General features: G+C 43.0%; 1 protein-coding gene across 1 annotated transcript in view; it reads right to left on the bottom strand.

Annotated features, from left to right (window-relative positions):
* The window catches only part of LOC121574964 (protein kinase C delta type-like), a 37,891-nt gene extending 16,654 nt beyond the window's left edge, over nucleotides 1-21,237 (bottom strand). Inside the window, exon 1 of the mRNA XM_041887671.2 lies at nucleotides 20,905-21,237. The gene's annotated coding sequence lies outside the window, so the exon portion shown is untranslated. The remainder of the gene's footprint in view (nucleotides 1-20,904) is intronic.
* Nucleotides 21,238-22,127: the final 890 nt, after the last annotated feature.

The raw sequence follows: 22,127 nt of genomic DNA, 5'->3' as shown, positions 1-22,127 counted from the left end.
TCTGTCCATTAATCAAAGTGCCTTGGTGTGAGTTCTCTGTTCAACCAGATAATATAGATCTGTCTGGGTTCACAGTGAGTGTGTGCAGTATGTGCACAGGCCCCATCACAAACAAATGTGCACTCAACACGGAAATATTACGTAAACACGGCTGGTGCACAACGTTGAGAATCAATCTTACACAAACCATTTTCCAGGCAGTGGGATTCCTCTAGCACAATGAATATGTGATTAAACCCAAGCCAAACTCAGTTCAGTCCAAACAGCATTGTCACTAGCATTTTGTCACTGGAGTGTAAAAGGCTCTCTGTGCTTTTGAACAAGTTTGCCTTTCCTAAACCTAGAGGACCAGAGTGACTGTAATTTGAGATTATGATGTGAAAGACAGAGAAGAGAGCGAGAGAGGGAGGGAGGATGAGAAACGTATCCAGCCAGAGAACAAGGACGGCCTATAGAGCAGGGCCAGGCTCAGCCCTAGCAATTAGAGCTAAGCAAACAACCTCCACAGGACAATAACGAACCTGAACAAGCATCGCCTGTGGCAGCCTGGACTAGATTACAGATACAGCTGATAACATGGTGGTGTATGTGTGTGTGTTTTTGTTTGTTTGTCAGTCAAATCAAAGAAGAAAGTTTCTACTTAAGTTATTGCTCATTGTGAGGACTGAAATGGCAATTTGGACCGTGGAAAAAAGGGTGTCACAGAGTGTAATTTACTATGTGTTAATGTGGTTAAACTGTTTGGCAGATGTTTGTGCACGATAACCCTAACTCCTTACACACAACTAAAGCTGGCATAAATATATATATTTTCTGTGATTGAATCTGACCATCCACAAAAGGGGCGTTGTAGTTTCCAAAAGGCCGATATTCTACATAGTTTACCGCAGAAAATATGGTCATTAACTACAATGACCATAATCCACCTACTTGGCCGGTGTGTGTGGGCACGGAGACTGAGAGAAGAGAGAAGAACGCGCGATCAAGAGGGATAGAGAGCAGTTGCTTTGCGAGGTACACTACATTACCAAAAGTATGTGGACACCTGCTCGTCGAACATCTCATTCCACAATTCATCCCAAAGGTGTTCGATGGGGTTGAGGTCAGGGCTCTGCGCAGGCCAGTCAAGTTCTTCCACACCGATCTCAACAAACTTTTTCTGTATGGACCTCGCTTTGAGCACAGGGGCATTGTCATGCTGAAACAGGAAAGGGCCTTCCCCAAACTGTTGCTACAAAGTTGGAACCTCAGAATCGTCTAGAATGTCATTGATTTCCCTTCACTGGAACTAAGGGGCCTAGCCCAAACCATGAAAAACAGCCCCAGACCATTATTCCTCCTCCACCAAACTTTACAGTTGGCACTATGCATTGAGCCAGGTAGCGTTCTCCTGGAATCCGCCATACACAGATTCGTCCGTCGGACTGCCAGCTGGCAAAGCGTGATTCATCACTCCAAAGAATTTGTTTCCACTGAGTCCAATGGCGGCGAGCTTTACACCACTCCAGCCGACGCTTGGCATTGTGCATGGTGATCTTAGGCTTGTGTGTGGCTGCTTGGCCATGGAAACCCATTTCATGAAGCTCTTAACGAACAGTTCTTGTGCTGACGTTGCTTCCAAAGGCAGATTGGAACTCGGTAGTGAGTGCTGCAACCGAGGACAGACGATTTTTACGCGCTACGTGCTTCAGCGGTCCCGTTCTTTGAGCTTATGTGGCCTACCACTTTGCGGCTGAGCCGTTGTTGCTCCTAGATGTTTTCACTTCACAATAACAGCACTTACAGTTGACCCGGGCAGCTCTTGCAGGGCAAAAATTTGACGAACTGACTTGTTGGAAAGGTGGCATCCTATGACGGTTTCACGTTGAAAGTCACTGAGCTCTTCAGTAAGGCCATTCTACTGCTAATGTTTGTCTAATTTGAAGGGGTGTCCACATACTTTTGTATATATTGTGCATCTCTATCTGAAAATACATGATCTAAGTGATTCAGCAGTCATCAGTGGTGTAGTGGAGGGTATACACAGGTATATTCCGTATTCATACTTATTTTGCGCATTAAATACACTCACTTCTTAATCCCCAGGATGCGTATCAAAGTAGTGTAGTGGAGGTCTACAAGATGGCGCCGACAGACATGGTCACACTGTTTCTAGCTCCTAGCCAACTTTGCAGTATTTAGTTTTTTTCAGTGTTATTTCTTACATTATTTGCTCAGAATGTTTCTTTCATTATTACCTACAGCCGAAAATAACTTTAGGATATTAGATTGGCGGTCACTCACCAGCATTTCGATATCCTTTATTTGAACTCCGAGGCATTTCCATTAATCCCGGGGTCTGCTCCAAGACGCCGTCGCCGGAGAAGAGGTGCATACCATCCACCCACAGGAGGTTGTGGAGGGGAGGATGGCTCATAATAATGGCTCATAATAACAGAGCAAATGGAACGGGATCAAACACATGGAAACATGCGTTTGATGTATTTCATCCCATTCCACTAATTCCGCTCCAGCCATTACCACGAGCCCATCCTCCCCAATTAAGGTGCCACCGACCTCCTGTGCATCCACCGCTTCAGAGTATATTACTCGCTAACTTTCAGTCCCTGAACAATAAAGTAGACGAGCTAAGGGCGAGGATCTCCTTCCAGAGAGACATCAGGGACTGTAACATACTCTGTTTTACGGAATCGTGGCTCTCTCCAGATATACTTTCCCTGTCCATTCAGCCAGCGGGGTTCTCCATCCAACGCGCGGAAAGGAAGAAAGAACTCTGCGGGAAAAGAAAAGGGGAGGTGTATGTTGCATGATTAACTACTCATGGTGTGATTGTGGTAACGTACGGGACTCAAGTCCTTTTACAATCATTTCGCTACACTCACAATAACATCTGATAAATATGTGTATGTGACCAATTCAATTTGATTCTGATTTGATTTGTTCTCCTGATCTGGAATACCTCACCATCAAATGCCGACTGCATTATTCTGTCATTCTGTCCCCCCCAAGCAGACACTGCGACGGCCCTCAAGGACCTACACTGGACTTTGTGCAAACTGAATATCCTGAGGCCGCATTTATTGTATCTGGGGACTTTAATAAAGGAAATCTGAGGAAAACCCTACAGAAGTTCTATCAACATATCTTCTGTGCTATTCGCGCAACTCTGGACCATTGCTACTCCCTCTTCTGGGACGTCTACAAGGCCCTCCCCCGCCCTCCCTTCTGCAAATCAGATCACGCCTCCATTTTGCTCTGCAGATCCTCTTAAGCTCTGTCAGGTTGGATGGGGAGCGTCACTGCACAGCTATTTTCCGGTCTCTCCAGAGATGTTAGATCGGGTTCAAGTCCGGGCTCTGGCTGGGCCACTCTGGACATTCAGAGACTTGTCCCGAAGCCACTCCTGCATTGTCTTGGCTGTGTGCTTAGGGTCATTGTCCTGTTGGAAGGTGAACCTTCACCCTAGTCTGAGGTCTTGAGCACTCTGGAGCAGGTTTTCATCAAGGATCTCTATGTACTTTGCTCTGTTCATCTTTCCCTCGATCCTGACTAGTCTCCCAGTCCCTGCCGCTGAAAAACCTTGACGCTTGGCATTCAGGCCAAATAGTTCAATCTTAGTTCCATCAGACCAGATAATCTTGTTTCTCATGGTCTGAGAGTCCTTTAGGTACCTTTTGGCAAACTTCAAGTGGGCTGTCATGTGCCTTTACTGAGGAGTGGCTTCCGTCTGGCCACTCTACCATAAAGGCCTGATTGGTGGAGCGCTGCAGAGATGGTTGTCCTTCTTGAAGGTTCTCCCATCTCCACAGAGGAAGTCTGGAGCTCTGTCAGAGTGACCATCGAGTTCTTGGTCACATCCCTGACCAAGGCCCTTCTCCCCCAATTGCTCAGTTTGGCCAGGCGGCCAGCTCTATGAAGAGTCTTTGTGGTTCCAAACTTCTTCCATTTAAGAATGATGGAGACCACTGTGTTCTTGGGGACGTTCAATGCTGCAGACATTATTTGGTACTCTTCCCCAGATCTGTGCCTCGACACAAACCTGTCTCGGAGCTCTACGGACAATTCCTTCAACCCCATGGCTTGGTTTTTGCTCTGACATCAATTGAATTTACCACAGGTGGACTCCAATCAAGTTGTACAAACATCTCAAGGATGATCAATGGAAACAGGATGCACCTGAGCTCAATTTCGAGTATCATAGCATAGAGTCGGAATACTTAGGTAAATAAGGTATTCGTCAAAAAAATATAAAATAATCCGAGTTACCTCTGAGAATAGTATTGATGTATACACTGACTCGGTGACGGAGTTCATCAGGAAGTGCATAGAGGATGTTGTTCCCATTGTGTCAATTAGAACTTGTTCAAACTAAAAACCGTGGATAGATTGCAGCATTAGCCAAAAACTGAAAGCACGAAGTACCATGGCAAGGTGACTGGGAACATGGATGTGTACAAACAGACCAACTATTCCCTCTGTAAGGTAATCAAAGTAGCAAAACGACAGTACAGGGAAAAAGTAGTCGCAATTCAACGGCTCAGACACAAGACGTACATGGCAGGGATTATAAAGGGAAAATCAGCCACATCACGGACTCCGACGCTTCGCTCCCGGACAAGCTAAACACATTCTTCACCCGCTACAAGAAAAACACAGAGCCACCGTCATGGTCCACCGCTGCTCACAAGGACTTTGAGCCCTCTTTCTCTGTGGCCGACGTGAGTAAGACATTTAAGCGTGTTAACCCTCGCAAGGCTGCCAGCCCAGACGGCATCCCAAACCGCGTCCTCAGAGCATGTGAAGACCAGCTGACTGAAGTGTTTACAAATATGTTCTCCATATCCCAGTCTGTTGTCCCCGCTTGCATCAAGATGTCCACTATTGTTCCTGTACCCAAGAAAGCGCCTTGGCCCAGCATCGTCCAGGGTAGGGGAGGAATGGCCGGCAGGGATATAGCTCAGTTGGTAGAGCATGGCGTTTGCAACGCCAGGGTTGTGGGTTCGATTCTCACGGGGGGCCAGTATGAAAAATAAAAAAAATAATGTATGCACTCACTAACTGTAAGTCGATCTGGATAAGAGCGTCTGCTAAATGACTAAAATGTAAAATGTAAAGCAAAAGGTAACTGAACTAAATGACTCTCGCCCTGTAGCACTCACTTCTGTAATCATGAAGTGCTTTGAGAGACTAGTTAAGGATCATATCACCTCCACCTTACCAGACACCCTAGACCCACTACAATTTCCATACCGCCCCAACAGATCCGCGGATGATGCAATCACCATCCCATCTGGACAAGATGCATTCCTACAGTGCCTTCAGAAAGTATTCATACCGCTTATTTTATTATACATTTAGTTGTGCTACAGCCTGAATTCAAAATTGATTAATAAAAAAAAATTCCTGACCATTTACACATAATACCCCATAATGACAAAGTGAAAACATGTTTTTAGGATTGTTTTTGTTGATGGGGAGAGGTCTGTCCATAATAAAGAGATGCTCTACTTTTTTGACACCACACTCCAAAAAGCAAGCGCTGCAGGCTCTAGTTTTGTCTTATCTTGATCATTGTCCAGTCGTAAAGGTTGAGTGCCGCAAGGAAAGACCTAGTTAAGCTGCAGCTGGCCCAGAACAGAGTGGCACGTCTTGCTCTTCATTGTAATCAGAGGGCTGATATAAATACTATGCATGCCAGTCTCTCTTGGTTAAGAGTTGAGGAGAGACTGACTGCATCACTTCTTCTTTTTATAAGAAAAATTAATGTGTTGAAAATCCCAAATTGTTTGCATAGTCAATTTACACACAGCTCTGACACACACACTTACCCCACCAGACATGCCACCAGGGGTCTTTTCACAGTCCCCAAATCCAGAACAAAATCAAAAAAGCGTACAGTATTATATAGGGCCATTATTGCATGGAACTCTGTTCCAGCTCATATTGCTCAAGTGAACAGCAAACCTGGTTTCAAAAAACAGATAAAGCAACACCTCACGGCACAACGCGTGTATTGATATGTAGGCTACGTGTGCCTTTTGTAATTTTTGTTTAATTTCTGTAGTTCTTTCCTTGAGCTGTTGTCTATTAATGTTCTGTATTATGTCATGTTTCATGTTTTGTGTGGACCCCAGGAAGAGTAGCTGCTGCTTTTACAACAGCTAATGGGGATCCTAATAAAATACAAAAAACACACAAAAATCTAAATTTCTTCGATTTTTCCCAGACCTCAAATGTGGTCTCCTGATGTGGTTTAAGCATTCTTGTGGACTTAGAAAAAACAACTAAATTGGATGTTCTATTAAAGAAGTGTGACTTTGAGAGTGAAAACCTGAAATCCTGTGAATTTCTGACTCAGCTGACAGCCTCGTTTTTCGGTTTAATAGTAGGCCTACTATTAGCCTACTTGCACAGTACAGCACGGGTTGGCCTGAATGAGAAAGACCAATATGGGTTTTATCATTTTAGGTCATTCAGAGTGTATTTCACTGTTTCCCATAGAATTTTCCACACAGGGTGCCTTTCCGTTTGCAACATTTTGGGCAAAATTACCCACTTCTCCAGGCACATTTAATGTAAAAAATATATATATTATAATAAGAAACATGTATAATAATAATAATAATAATAATAATAATACAACCGAAAACCGTGATTCTTTTCTCATAATCAAACTGAAACCAACCTCAAAAAGCACTAATCGCTCAGCACTAGCTTTGACAAACAAATTCATGCAAACCACCATGACCACCATACTCTCTTCAATGGTGACGTCTGCTGTGGCAAGAAAGTCTGAAGTATGATTTGACTACATTTGTTAGAATCAAAAGCCAAAAATGTTACAGCACACTGTGAAATTAATATGTAAACACATTTCTACACAAAAAAGAGCATGTCACACTTTTGCCTTTCACTTTAACATCCCCTAAAACAAAGCCAATCAATGCCTTCCTTTTCCTCCCTATCTGGGGATATTGTCTCACTCTCTACACCACACACACTGACAGAGGTTATGACAACAGACACAGCCTAGAGTGCACATGGGCAAACACCAATACACACAAGTCAATGAGACATTCCAACCAAGGACTACATTTCCCAGACAGACAGAGACAGAGACAGACAGACGAGAAAGTCAGAGGGAGAGAGGAAAGGAGCGAGGTGGGGTTATTAGTTCAAGGTTAGAGCAGCGTATCTGCGGTCACAGTGTTACATTTATTTCAGAGTGCAATCGATCCCTGACTTCACTCTGCCCACTGTACTCGCCCTACTATCAAATCAATACAAACAGTTACACAATGTCTTTGTAATACACATACACATATCGTGCCATTATCATTTATTAGTGATGCCGTTTTAAGCTTTTTGCCTGTGGCTACAGGCTCAGATGTGTCTGTGTGTTCACAGACACATGCAAACTGCTTCATGCTTTTGCTGCTTCATTCATGCTGCTTGCCTTAAAGTAACTCCAGTGTTTCCAGATTTATATGGAATATGACCTAGAATTAATTATACAACGGGTGGGTCTAATCCTGGATGCTGATTGGTTAAAACCACATTCCAGCCAGTGCCTATTCCACAAGTCACCACCGGCTAAAGCTATGACGTTAAAATGCCTATTTACTCTGTTCCATCTCACTGCATAATCCACTGTCTCATCAGCCCAGCCAGACAATTTATAAACTTGATCTCCACTGTAAAAAGCATCTAGACATTATCTCCCATACAGTGAGGGAAAAAAGTATTTGATCCCCTGCTGATTTTGTACGTTTGCCCAGTGACAAAGAAATGATCAGTCTATAATTTTAATGGTAGGTTTATTTGAACAGTGGGAGACAGAATAACAACAACAAAAAAACAGAAAAACGCATGTCAAAAATGTTATAAATTGATTTGCATTTTATTGAGGGAAATAAGTATTTGACCCCTCTGCAAAACATTACTTAGTACTTGGTGGCAAAACCCTTGTTGGCAATCACAGAGGTCAGACGTTTCTTGTAGTTGGCCACATCTCAGGAGGGATTTTGTCCCACTCCTCTTTGCAGATCTTCTCCAAGTCATTAAGGTTTCGAGGCTGACGTTTGGCAACTCGAACCTTCAGCTCCCTCCACAGATTATCTATGGGATTAAGGTCTGGAGACTGGCTAGGCCACTCCAGGACCTTAATGTGCTACTTCTTGAGCCACTCCTTTGTTGCCTTGGCCGTGTGTTTTGGGTCATTGTCATGCTGGAATACCCATCCACGACCCATTTTCAATGCCCTGGCTGAGGGAAGGAGGTTCTCACCCAAGATTTGACGGTACATGGCCCCGTCCATCGTCCCTTTGATGCGGTGAAGTTGTCCTGTCCCCTTAGCAGAAAAACACCCCCAAAGCATAATGTTTCCACCTCCATGTTTGACAGTGGGTATGGTGTTCTTGGGGTCATAGGCAGCATTCCTCCTCCTCCAAACACGGCGAGTTGAGTTGATGCCAAAGAGCTCAATTTTGGTCTCATCTGACCACAACACTTTCTCCCAGTTCTCCTCTGAATCATTCAGATGTTCATTGGCAAACATCAGACGGGCATGTATATGTGCTTTCTTGAGCAGGGGGACCTTGCGGGTGCTGCAGGATTTCAGTCCTTCCCAGCGTAGTGTGTTACCAATTGTTTTCTTGGTGACTATGGTCAAAGCTGCCTTGAGATCATTGACAAGATCCTCCCGTGTAGTTCTGGGCTAGTTCCTCACCGTTCTCATGATCATTGCAACTCCACGAGGTGAGATCTTGCATGGAGCCCCAGGCCAAGGGAGATTGACAGTTCTTTTGTGTTTCTTCCATTTGCAAATAATCACACCAACTGTTGTCACCTTCTCACCAAGCCCATTCCAGCCTTGTGTAGGTCTACAATCTTGTTCCTGACATCCTTGGAGAGCTCTTTGGTCTTGGCCATGGTGGAGAGTTTGGAATCTGATTGATTGATTGCTTCTGTGGACAGGTGTCTTTTATACAGGTAACAAACTGAGATTAGGAGCACTCCCTTTAAGAGTGTGCTCCTAATCTCAGCTCATTACCTGCATAAAAGACACCTGGGAGCTAGAAATCTTTCTGATTGAGAGGGGGTCAAATACTTATTTCCCTCATTAAAATGCAAATCAATTTATAACATTTTTGACATGCGTTTTTCTGGATTTTGTTGTTGTTATTCTGTCTCTCACTGTTCAAATAAACCTACCATTAAAATTATAGACTGATCATTTCTTTGACAGTGGGCAAACGTACAAAATCAGCAGGGGATCAAATACTTTCTTCCCTCACTGTATATTTTAGACTAGCAATTGGTTATCAATAGCAGAGATTTTTAGTAATGAACACATACGGGTTGGGAGTCGGGATGAGACAGACAGGCAGGCAGCTTTTCTCAGCCAGTCGAAATCATGAATTATTTTTATGGATAGATACAAAGACATTTCAATAAAAAACAACATCAGGTAAAACGAAACAAAGTGTAGCTAATTTGCAGTCTTTCCAGCTTCAGTTTGAAGTGATTGTGTTAGCTGTGTTGTTGGCTAGCACCTCTGAACAACAATGTCCTGACAAGAGAGCACATTTTCTATGCCAAGTGAAATTGCTTATGGATGTATCCAAATAAATGTCACTAGAAAAGAGCTTAAACAAATGCAGCTACTTTGTTGTTATTCTGGCTGAACTGTTTGACGTGACTGTAAGTTAGCTGTAGTTGGCTAGCTAGCAAGCAAGGGATAAGAATGTTGCCAGCCAGTATGGCAATAGAACATTTAGAACGAACGACTGGGTCGTGTCCATAGATACAGAACAAAAAGACTGAACGACTGGGTCGCGACTCTGGCAACCGAACCGATAGAACGAACGACCAGCCGGCTTGGGTAGCAACCCTAAATTTGTGTCAGGACTATATCTTGTGGAAGGATGAAATAATATGAATAAATTCATCAAAATAACATTTATGAAAATATGTAAATCATTATTTGAATATGTTGGTAACCCGTTGTATAAAAGTGATAATGCCCTCGAAGCCGGTTGTTTGGAGGATATATTGGCACGGTTTGCCAGCCCTCGACGACAAAACCCATGCCAATATATCCTCCAAACACCGGCTTTGAGGGCATTATCACTTAATTACAATATGCGTGAAATAGTTCCTTCCAAAAATGTTTTATTAAGCATGTTAAAAAGCAGATTTTCTGTGTTTGAATGGTGTGGGCGTACCCAAACAACAGAATGGTGTGGGCATATACCGGTCATTAAAAATATTCATGCGAGTAGACCGCTGATTGGCCAGCTCATCCTCCTCAGGAGGATGACATCATCCTCTTTGAGGAAATAGAAAGCATTTTTGAAATGGTCTGTTTGAGATACAAGTTTGAGGTGGGGTTTTTGAACTGCAGTCAGGTCAAGACCCTGGTGAAGACGACGAGCATGCAGATGAGCTTCCCTGAGATGGTTTCTGACAGTTTGTGCAGAAATTATTTGGTTGTGCAAAGCCAAAGTTTCATCTGCTGTCTGGGTGGCTGGTCTCAGATAATTCCGCAGGTGAAGAAGCCGGATGTGGATGTCCTGGGCTGGCGTGGTTACACATGCCAAATTCTCTAAAACGATGTTGGAGGCGGCTTATGGTAGAGAAATTAACATTCAATTCTCTGGCAACAGCTCTGGTGGACATTCCTGCAGACAGCATGCCAATTGCACTCACCCTCAACTTGAGACATCTGTGGCATTGTGTTGTGTGACAAAACTGCACATTTTAGAGTGGCCTTTTGTAATGAGGACCTGTGTAATGATCATGCTGTTTAATCAGCTTCTTGATATGCCACACCTGTCAGGTGGATGGATTATCTTGACAAAGGATAAAATGCTCACTAACAGGGATGTAAACAAATTTGTGCACAAAATTAGAGAGAAATATAATTTTTGTGCGTATGAGAAATGTTTGGGATCTTTTATTTCAGCTCATGAAACATGGGACCAACACTTTACATGTTGCGTTTATATTTTTGTTCAGTGTATGTTTGTAGTTATAGGTAACCAGATCATGACTACAATTAAGTTACTAAGTCTTTGACCACACCGTGTTGTTACTTAGGTGAGTAAAAATGTTTTAACCCTATCCAAAACCTCAACCTTCTAAATTTGACATTTGGAGGAATGGAAAGATACTGAGCAGGAGTCAACCCAGGGTGTCAGAAACACTTAGAAATTGGACGTTTGGAGCAACTTCGAAATTTGACGTTTGGAGAAACATGGATAAACTTCTAATTCTGCAGTGAGACAGAGCTTGTTGCTTGATTACCACAAGCTGCAGACAGCACAGTGTAGTGGCCAGACTAGCAGGCAGATAAGAGAGAGCACAGAGGTGTCTGAGGGTGACTGACTCCACTACACAGTACAGGGTAGGATGGAGAGAGTCAGTGTGTGTGTGTGTGTGTGTGTGTGTGAGAGAGAGAGGCTAAATTATGTGAAAAGACAACATTGGGTGCTGCTAAACTGCTGTCATCCTGTGTGTGTGTGAGACAGAGAGAATGTTTAGAGAGTGTCACTAAGTAGTAGAACATGTGAAAAAGCAAACTCATCACCTATATAACTGCTAGGATAAATAATGGAGTATGGGAGCGTGTTGTAGATTCAGCCCAATTACCCCTGTTTCTCTCCCACCCACTCTCGCTGTGTGCATGTGTGTGTGCGTGTGATGTGCTGAGAGCCACGCCTGGCAGCAGGTGTGCTCAAAATTAATAAATAATACAAGTCTGCCATGTAGCTTACACCACAACAGAGCAGACAACAAAGCATTAGTATCTAAACAAGGTCTCTGTGTGTGTGTGTGTGTGTGTGTGTTTCATAAATCATGTCTGCCACCATGTCTGTCACATTTCACTGCTACACAGAAACTTCCCACTATTGCAATAGTACATTATGGCTTACAAATGTTGCTTTTTGGTCAGACAAGCAGAGAAATGGAAAAAGGAAGCGTATATTCTGACCCACTTCCACCATCTTTCTCCTTCCAGAGAAGAGACATCACAGTCAGTTGCTCTACCAAAAGATGGCTCAGCCTCTTAAAAGATTTTGCCATATTAGCTATGCTATGGAGAGTGTTATTATTAGTCTTTAGCCTCAGCTAAATCATTTTAGAGAGAGAGAATCAAAGCAGAGTTAATTAAGCCAATCTCTACTTATACATAACATGCTGTACTCACACACATACCCACATCAAGCCACAGTGAGCCTGTTTTTCTCTAGCAGATCCATAGAGAGTGGGTGTTTGTTGTGCTTCCCTGTGGATCAGTGCTGCATGGGAAACTCTTCACTGAGCAACTGTCACAACCGTCTCCTCAGACCCAGATACAGAGCAGAGCAGCCACCAGACCAGACCACAGCCAATATTGACACACCTCTCAGTCTCCTTGGGCATCCAATGGAGATGTACAGTGGGGAGAACAAGTATTTGATACACTGCAGATTTTGCAGGTTTTCCTACTTACAAAGCATGTAGAGGTCTGTAATTTTTATCATAGGTACACTTCAACTGTGAGAGACGGAATCTAAAACGAAAATCCAGAAAATCACATTGTATGATTTTTAAGTAATTAATTTGCATTTTATTGCATGACATAAGTATTTGATCACCTACCAACCAGTAAAAATTCCGGCTCTCACAGACCAGTTAGTTTTTCTTTAAGAAGCCCTCCTGTTCTCCACTCATTACCTGTATTAACTGCACCTGTTTGAACTCGTTACCTGTATAAAAGACACCTGTCCACACACTCAATCAAACAGACTCCAACCTCTCCACAATGGCCAAGACCAGAGAGCTGTGTAAGGACATCAGGGATAAAATTGTAGACCTGCACAAGGCTGGGATGGGCTACAGGACAATAGGCAAGCAGCTTGGTGAGAAGGCAACAACTGTTGGCGCAATTATTAGAAAATTGAAGAAGTTCAAGATGACGGTCAATCACTCTTGGTCTGGGGCTCCATGCAAGAGCTCACCTTGTGGGGCATCAATGATCATGAGGAAGGTGAGGAATCAGCCCAGAACTACACGGCAGGACTTGGTCAATGACCTGAAGAGAGCTGGGACCACAGTCTCAAAGAAAGCCATTAGTAACACACTACGCCGTCATGGATTAAAATCCTGCAACGCACGCAAGGTCCCCCTGCTCAAGCCAGCGCAGGTCCAGGCCCGTCTGAAGTTTGCCAATGACCTTCTGGATGATCCAGAGGAGGAATGGGAGAAGGTCATGTGGTCTGATGAGACAAAAATAGAGCTTTTTGGTCTAAACTCCACTCGCCGTGTTTGGAGGAAGAAGAAGGATGAGTATAACCCCAAGAACACCATCCCAACCGTGAAGCATGGAGGTGGAAACATCATTCTTTGGGGATGCTTTTCTGCAAAGGGGACAGGACGACTGCACCGTATTGAGGGGAGGATGGATGGGGCCATGTATCGCGAGATCTTGGCCAACAACCTCCTTCCCTCAGTAAGAACATTGAAGATGGGTCGTGGCTGGGTCTTCCAGCATGACAACGACCTGAAACACACGGCCAGGGCAACTAAGGAGTGGCTCCGTAAGAAGCATCTCAAGGTCCTGGAGTGGCCTAGCCAGTCTCCAGACCTGAACCCAATAGAAAATCTTTGGAGGGAGCTGAAAGTCTTTATTGCCCAGCGACAGCCCCGAAACCTGAAGGATCTGGAGAAGGTCTGTATGGAGGAGTGGGCCAAAATCCCTGCTGCAGTGTGTGCAAACCTGGTCAAGACCTATAGGAAACGTATGATCTCTGTAATTGCAAACCAAAGTTTCTGTACCAAATATTAAGTTCTGCTTTTCTGATGTATCAAATACTTATGTCATGCAATAAAATGCAAATGAATTACTTTAAAATCATACAATGTGATTTTCAGGATTTTTGTATATGGTTATCTTTACATTTTTACATTTTAGCAGACGCTCTTATCCAGAGAGACTTACAGTTAGTGAGTGCATAATTATTTTTTATTTTTTTCATACTGGTCCCCCGTGGGAAACGAACCCACAACCCTGGCGTTGCAAACGCCATGCTCTACCAACTAAGATACACGGGACTTTCCGGTCCTATTGTGGCCCATTAAAGAGATAACAGTGAAAAACTGTGACAAAATATGTAGGGTGGGTGACACACGGTCTCTGCCCTAGCCGACTTGTTGCTGTCTTGCCAAGCCATTCTTTGGCAATGCAATGAATTAAGTAGTATTGTTGAGTACAGAAACAGTCAGGTTACGTATCTGGACTCGCAGATAACATAAGACAGCAAAAGAGTTTTGAATAGACTTAACTTCCCATTATAGAGATGTACTCAAGATCAGCTTTAATAGTGCAAATAGATTGTGGCTTCCATCAATGTAATTGTCTGCATCATTTCCAATCCCCCATATACAGTTGAAGTCGGAAGTTTATATATATATATATATATGCCATTTAGCAGATGCTTTTATCCAAAGCGACTTACAGTCATGCGTGCATACATTTTTGTGTATGGGTGGTCCCGGGGATCGAACCCACTACCTTGGCGTTACAAGCGCTGTGCTCTACCAGCTGAGCTACAGAGGACATACACTTAGGTTGGAGTCATTAAAACTTGTTTTTTCACTGTATCACAATTCCAGTGGGTCAGAAGTTTACATACACTAAGTTGACTATGCCTTTAAACAGCTTGGAAAATTCCAGAAAATGATGTCATGGCTTTAGAAGCTTCTGATAGGCTAATTGACATCATTTGAGTCAATTGGAGGTGTACCTGTGGATGTATTTCAAGGCCTACCTTCAAACTCAGTGCCTCTTTGCTTGACATCATGGGAAAATCAAAAAAAAATCAGCCAAGACCTCATCATTGGGAGCAATTTCCAAACGCCTGAAGGTACCATGTTCATCTGTACAAACAATAGTACGCAAGTATAAACGCCATGGGACCACGCAGCCGTCATACCGCTCAGGAAGGAGACGCGTTCTGTCTCCTAGAGATGAATGTACTTTTGTGCGAAAAGTGCAAATCAATCCCAGAACAACAGCAAAGGACCTTGTGAAGATGCTGGAGGAAGCAGGTACAAAAGTATCTATATCCACAGTAAAATGAGTCCTATATCGACATAACCTGAAAGGCCGCTCAGCAAGGAAGAAGCCACTGCTCCAAAACCGCCATAAAAAAGCCAGACTACGGTTTGCAACTGCACATGCGGACAAAGATCGTACTTTTTTGAGAAATGTCCTCTGGTCTGATGAAACAAAAATATAACTGTTTGGCCATAATGACCATCTTTATGTTTGGAGGAAAAAGGGGGAACTTGCAAGCCGAAGAACACCATCCCAACTGTGAAGCACGGGGGTGGGAGCATCATGCTGTGGGGGTGCTTTGCTGCAGGAGGGACTGATGCACTTCACAAAATAGATGGCATCATGAGGAAGGAAAATTATGTGGATATACTGAAGCAACATCTCAAGACATCAGTCAGGAAGTTAAAGCTTGGTCGTAAATGGGTCTTCCAAATGGACAATGACCCCAAGCATACTTCTAAAGTTGTGGCAAAATGGCTTAAGGACAACAAAGTGAAGGTATTGGAGTGGCCATCACAAAGCCCTGACCTCAATCCTATAGAACATTTGTGGGCAGAACTGAAAAAGCGGGTGCGATCAAGGAGGCCTACAAACCTGACTTTCTATTTGCCATATTTTTCAACTGTGCTGTGATGTTTCACAAAAGTTCTGAACCTTTTTATTCTCATAGTTTCTATAGATTGTAAATTAAAGAAACATTTTTGCTAAAAGTATTATTATATTATTGATCGATTGACTATGACTTTTCAAATCACCCAGTAGTGCTCTCTGCAGAGTTAGCTCCAGATAAATGTTGCACTTCTTCAACCATTCCTGGTCCAGCGACCAAAGCAAGCTACATAAAAAACGAATGATCTAATAATTCGTTCTCTTCGCACCAAAATCTGCAGAGCTGGGATGGTTGTATCCCCCATATATAATATTCTATAGGTTGCAATAATTTTGTATAATAATTTAAAATCGGTACATCGAAAATCTCTCCCCAACTACTTTGCAATCAATATGTCACAGCTGTAAAAATTATTATATTTATCACAATTGTCTTTAACCAATTTTGGTCTTTAATGCAGGGCCAACAGACAAGTTCCTTACTTTTTCCCCCTTCCACTTGCCTCTTCCATTTTTGCGGTAATGCTGCAATTAGTTGTTTGTCATTTTCGGTAGAGCAGACATTTCCATATATTTTTGTTAGCTGCATGTGTGACAACTCCACCAGTCCTGTTAATTATATCATTTACAAAGATTATACTTTTTTTTTAAAATTATTATTATGTTTTTTTTAATGAATTAGTATATTTGAGTTGAACCACAATATTTGTTTTATTATTAGTTCAGTCTTTTCTGGTGGATTAAACTGAAATTGCAACCAACTTTCTATGGCTTGTTTTAAAATTTGCGATATTTTGAAGATTTCATTTTCAAATATCCAAAGTGAGAGGTTGTAATCTGAATAAAGGGGAAAAGGCCATTCTTGAACATGGTGTGAGACATTCTTACTAATCTGCTAGAGAACCAGTTCAGATTTAAGTATAACTTTTGGATGACTGAAGCCTTAAGTGAGAGGTCTAATGCTTTAATATTTAATAATTTCTGCCCTCTGAATTCATATTCATTATATAAAATAGGCCCGTTTAATTTTGTCTGGCTTGCCGTTCCAAATAAAATGGAATATTCTTTGCTCATATAATTTAAAAAACAGGTCGCTAGGTGTAGACAAGACCATAAGCAAATAGGAAACTGGGATATGACTAAAGAGTTCATCAGGGTGATTTTTCCACAAATCGACAGATATTTTCCTTTTCATGGTAGCAAAATCGTATCTATTTTTGCTAACTTTCTATTAGAATGTATTGTAGTGAGATCATTTATTTCTTTCGGGATATGTCTAAAGAGTATGTCCACATCACCGTCAGACCATTTATTGGTAAACTACATGGTAATGTAAAAGTTGTATTTTTTAGTGATCCAATACGTAATATAGTACACATCATAATTTGGTTGTAATCCAGAGAGGTTAGAAAAAGTATCTAGATCCTCTATGAGGCTGTGGAGGGATCCAAATTGTGGATTTAAAATAAAGCATGAATTATCAGCGTACCCGTAACAAACTTTGTCATCATGTCATGCCCCATCTTCAGAGGTCTGTTGTTCTATTTGGTTTGAACATTGATAAAGTGGTCCACTTGTTCCATTGTAGCTATACACCAATGATCATTAACTTTGACTCATTTTCAAGGCTGAATGTATGACAAGTAGGCCTATCTCCAGTTAGTAGTGAACCACAGCAGGCTGTGTCAGCCTGACTCAGTCACTTTCTATTCTACTGCCCTACAGGGGGCAACGGTACAGGAAACACAATGTCTCTCTCCCTCACCTTCTACAGAGGACTGGGGACAAACTAGCATGTGTACAGTGAACTCAACCTGTAGCACTCACATCTGTAATTATTAAGTGCTTTGAAATGCTGGTCATGACACACATCAAAACCATCATCCCAGACACCCTAAACCTACTCCAATTTGTATACCGCCCCAACAGATCCACAGATGATGCAATCTCAATTGCACTTCACACTGCTCTCTCCCACCTGGACAAGAGGGGAAATAACTATGTGAGAATGCAGTTCATAGACTACAACTCAGCGTTCAACACCATAGTCCCCTCCAAGCTCATCACCAAGCTAGGGACCCTGGGACTGAACCCCATGCTCTGCAACTGAATCCTGGACTTCCTGACGGGCCGGCACCCAGGTGGTGAGGATAGGCAACAATACCTCTGCCATGCTGACCCTCAACACAGGGGCGCCTCAGGGGTGTGTGCATAGTCTCCTCCTGTACTCCAACACCATCATCAAGTTTGCTGACGACACGACGGTGGTAGGCCTGATCACCAACAGCTGATGGTGGACTATAGGAAAAAGAGGGGAGCGCACACCCCCATCCACATCCACATCGACGGGGCTGTTGTGGAGCGGGTCAAGAGAGTCAAGTTCCTTGACATCCTCATCAATCTACACACAATACCCCATAATGACAAAGCGAAAACAGGTTTAGACATTTTTGCACGTTTATTAAAAATAAAAAACAGAAACACCATATTTACATAAGTATTCAGACCCTTTGCTATGAGACTCGAAATTGAGCTCGGGTGCATCCTGTTTCCATTGATCATCCTTGAAATGTTTCTACACCTTGATTGGAGTCCACCTGTGGTAAATTCAATTGATTGGAGATTATTTGGAAAAGGACACACCTGTCTATAAAAAGGTCCCACAGTTGACAGTGCCTGTCAGAGCAAAAACCTAGCCATGAGGTTGAAGGAATTGTCCGTAGAGCTCCGAGACAGGATTGTGTCGAGGTACAGATCTGGGGAAGGTTACCAAAAAATTTCTGCAGCATTGAAGGTCCCCAAGAACACAGTGGCCTCCATCATTCTTAAATGGAAGAAGTTCGGAACAACAACGTTTCTTCCTTGAGCTGGCCACCCGGCCAAACTGAGCAAATTGGGGGAGAAGGCCCTTGGTCAGGGAGGTGACAGAGCTCCTCTGTGGAGATGGGAGAACCTTCCAGAATGACAACCATCTCTGCAGCACTCCACCAATCAGGCCTTTATGGTAGAGTGGCCAGACGAAAGCCATTCCTCAGTAAAAGGCACATGACAGCCTGCTTGGAGTTTGCCAAAAGGCACCTAAAGGACTCTCAGACCATGAGAAACAAGATTATCTGGTCTGATGAAACCAAGATTGAACTCTTTGGCCTGAATGCCAAGCGTCATGTCTGGAGTAAACCTGGCACATTTACATTACATTTACATTTGAGTCATTTAGCAGACGCTCTTATCCAGAGCGACTTACAGTTAACCATCCCTACGGTGAAGCATGGTTGTGCCAGCATAATGCCGTAGGGATGTTTTTCAGCGGCAAGGACTGGGAGACTAGTCTGGATCGAGGGATAGATGAACGGAGCAAAGTACAGAGAGGACCTCAGACTAGGGTGAAGGTTCACCTTCCAACAGGACAACGACCCTAAGCACACACCCAAGACAACGCAGGAGTGGCTTCGGGACAAGTCTCTGAATGTCCTTGAGTGGCCCAGCCAGAGCCCGGACTTGAATCCGATCGAACATCTCTGGAGAGACCTGAAAATAGTTGTGCAGTAACGCTCCCCATCCAACCTGACAGAGCTGGAGAGGATCTGCAGAGAAGAATGGGAGAAACTCCCCAAATACAGGTGTGCTAAGCTTGTAGCGTCATACCAAAGAAGACTCTAGGCTGTAATCGCTGCCAAAGGTGCTTAAACAATGTACTGAGTAAAGGGTCTGAATACTTATGTAAATGTGATATTAATTTTTTTTTACAATAAATTACATTAGCAAAAATTCATAAAAAACTGTTTTTGCTTTGTCATTATGGGGTATTGTGCGTAGACTGATGATTTCATCAATTTTAGAATAAGACTAAAGTAACAAAATGTGGAAAAAGTCAAGGGGTCTGAATCCAACGACTGTAAATGACACAACTTGGGGCATAATTCTTAGATTACAAGGGGCACTAGCAAACACTAGTGACTCATGAGTGTGTGGCAACCACAGTAACATAGAAGAGTAACATTGTGGCATAAAGTCTAGAGAAAAAGGATAGTGTACACATCAAGTACTTTGGCGGCGGCTGAAATGGGCCAGATCCTTCCACACAAATAACAATCAATTCGGAATACCTTGGACCATATTACAGCTCAAGGCCCATGGAACCAAAATAGACTACTGACTACAAAAACTTGGTCCCGGACCGGAGGACAATCAAACCAGACCTGATTATATATATTTTTTAAATAATAAAAAAAAAGAAAAAAGAATGGGGACCCGGACCCAAATGGACCAGAGGACAACTCGACCTAGACCCGACCCGTACCCGAACGGGTCTAGACCAGACCCAACTGAACCAGAGTAACTTTTTTTCAGTTATCAGCCAAATTGCTCTACTGGTTAAGGAATATGTTTTGATATGTTGGCTAGGCCTTTTATAAGTCAAGAAATTCACCTTATTAGCGTAAAATAAATATGCTACAGGACCCGACCCGGACCCGAGGGACATGTTAGTATTTCAGACCCCAACCAAATCATGCCCGGGTCAGGTCTGGGATATATCGAGTCCACCCGGACCCATGAAGACCTCTAAACTAGATGAGGATGACCAAAAGTAGATTGATGCTTATTTTTTCTCAACTGCATTCTCACAAAAACTGATGCGCATTGAATTAGCCTACTAACTAAAACTACATTTGACAGACCGTCAAATTAGGCTACCAAGAGTAAGCGAAGAAAGTATATAAATAAGGATTCCCACAGAACATGGCTTACGTAACATGAGCAGAGAGGAAATCATTCTGAGACAGCACAATAACGTTTGTTACCCACCAACCGCCTCGGTTTGACCCGGTTCGATGTATCATTTTTTGTGCTTTGAAGCGCACATAGATTACTGAAAACTTTCCCGCAGTGATTATGTTGTAGCCAACAAACTTGTCCGATTGCTCATTTTCAGCAATCAGCAAATGTGGTAGGTACTAGGTAGTGCCCCAAAGTATCACAGAAAAACGTTAAACCACTGTAAAACTTGATTGTCAAAGAAAACCATAATGCACTTCAGCACTTTAATCGAAAGTAACTCGTCCCGATCGTGACGTCAGTGTGCAGTTCGACCATCTGTTTTTGTCAAGTGTCCTTTTACTGTCGTTTTGTCAAAAATGTAAGATTTCCTCCAATGGTGTTGCAATTATTTCAGTGTTAGGGAGTCGACTTACCTTTATAAAGCGTTTTAAAATGGTTCCCGATCAAGTTTAAGTTTGCTTTCACTTATTATGCTCTGCCCTTCTGGTAGCCTACCCTGGAAATCTTCAGCGTGTTTGAGGAAGCATTCGACCATTCGCACGCAGCACTCTCGCAGCTCGTCAGCTGTGGAGTTATGGAGTGCAGTGGTGGTGACGTCGTCCAGGTGCAATCCCAAGTACAGACAGAGAGAGAGGTTATGTTTAGCAGTGCGTTTGATTTCTGTGAAAGTAGAAAGTTAGAAATGGCGGCAGGTAGCTTAGTGGGTAAGAGCGTTGTGCCTGTAACCGAAAGGTCGCTGGTTCTAATCCCCGTGCCGACTAGGTGAAAAATCTGTCGATGTGCCCTTAAGCAAGGCACTTAACCCTAATTGCTTTGGATGAGAGCGTCTGCTAAATGACTGAAATGTACACAGGAAGTGATAATGTTTCCACCAATAGGACATAACTACTTCAAATTTGGGGCAGAATCTATTTTGAGAGAGGGAGGAGTAAATGTCTGCCCTTGTAGTTTTACCACATTTTTCCTTTTCACTGCTAGGAGACTTGCCTCAAAGAAGAAATTCTGTTTTTTGTTGTTGTAACAAACAGTATCAACAATGGTGTTTAAGATGCAGTCCTCTAAAAGCTCTAATATGTTTTTAGCCAATCTATATATGTTGAAAATAAAACCCAGTAAAGCTCATGAATAGGCTACAGAATTCAAGGCTGCCTCTGTTACTTTCTTTCCAGGAAAAAATGTATTTGGCAGAGGGTCAGATAACCAGGAAACTGTCCGAGGGCAGTGTACACACACACACACACACACACACACACACACACACACACACACACACACACACACACACACACACACACACACACACACACACACACACACAGAAAGCCCCTCACTCCACAGGTTAGAGCAACCAGAAACACCCTTTGGAGGCTTGGCTAAACCACTGTGGCCCCACCTACATGCTCCCAGTCCTCCTTATCTACGCAGAGTCATGTGCTGCTGAGTCATCATACCCCCCTGGACAAGGTAAGGCAATGTAAATGTTATTGTACATGGTTCCAAGGCTGTACTACTTCACACACAATATGTTTCAGGTTGGTTATTTCCCTAAAGTGTGCATGTGTTTGACATGTACAGTGTAATCAACCTAGTGTAAAAGAGATGTGTGGCTTTTGTAAATTTTTTGTTTTAGTCCAAT

Source organism: Coregonus clupeaformis, chromosome 10 (assembly GCF_020615455.1).
Source record: "Coregonus clupeaformis isolate EN_2021a chromosome 10, ASM2061545v1, whole genome shotgun sequence".
NCBI lineage: Eukaryota > Metazoa > Chordata > Actinopteri > Salmoniformes > Salmonidae > Coregonus > Coregonus clupeaformis.
The sequence above is the reverse complement of the archived record's forward strand: the minus strand, read 5'-3'. Positions and strand labels throughout refer to the sequence as shown.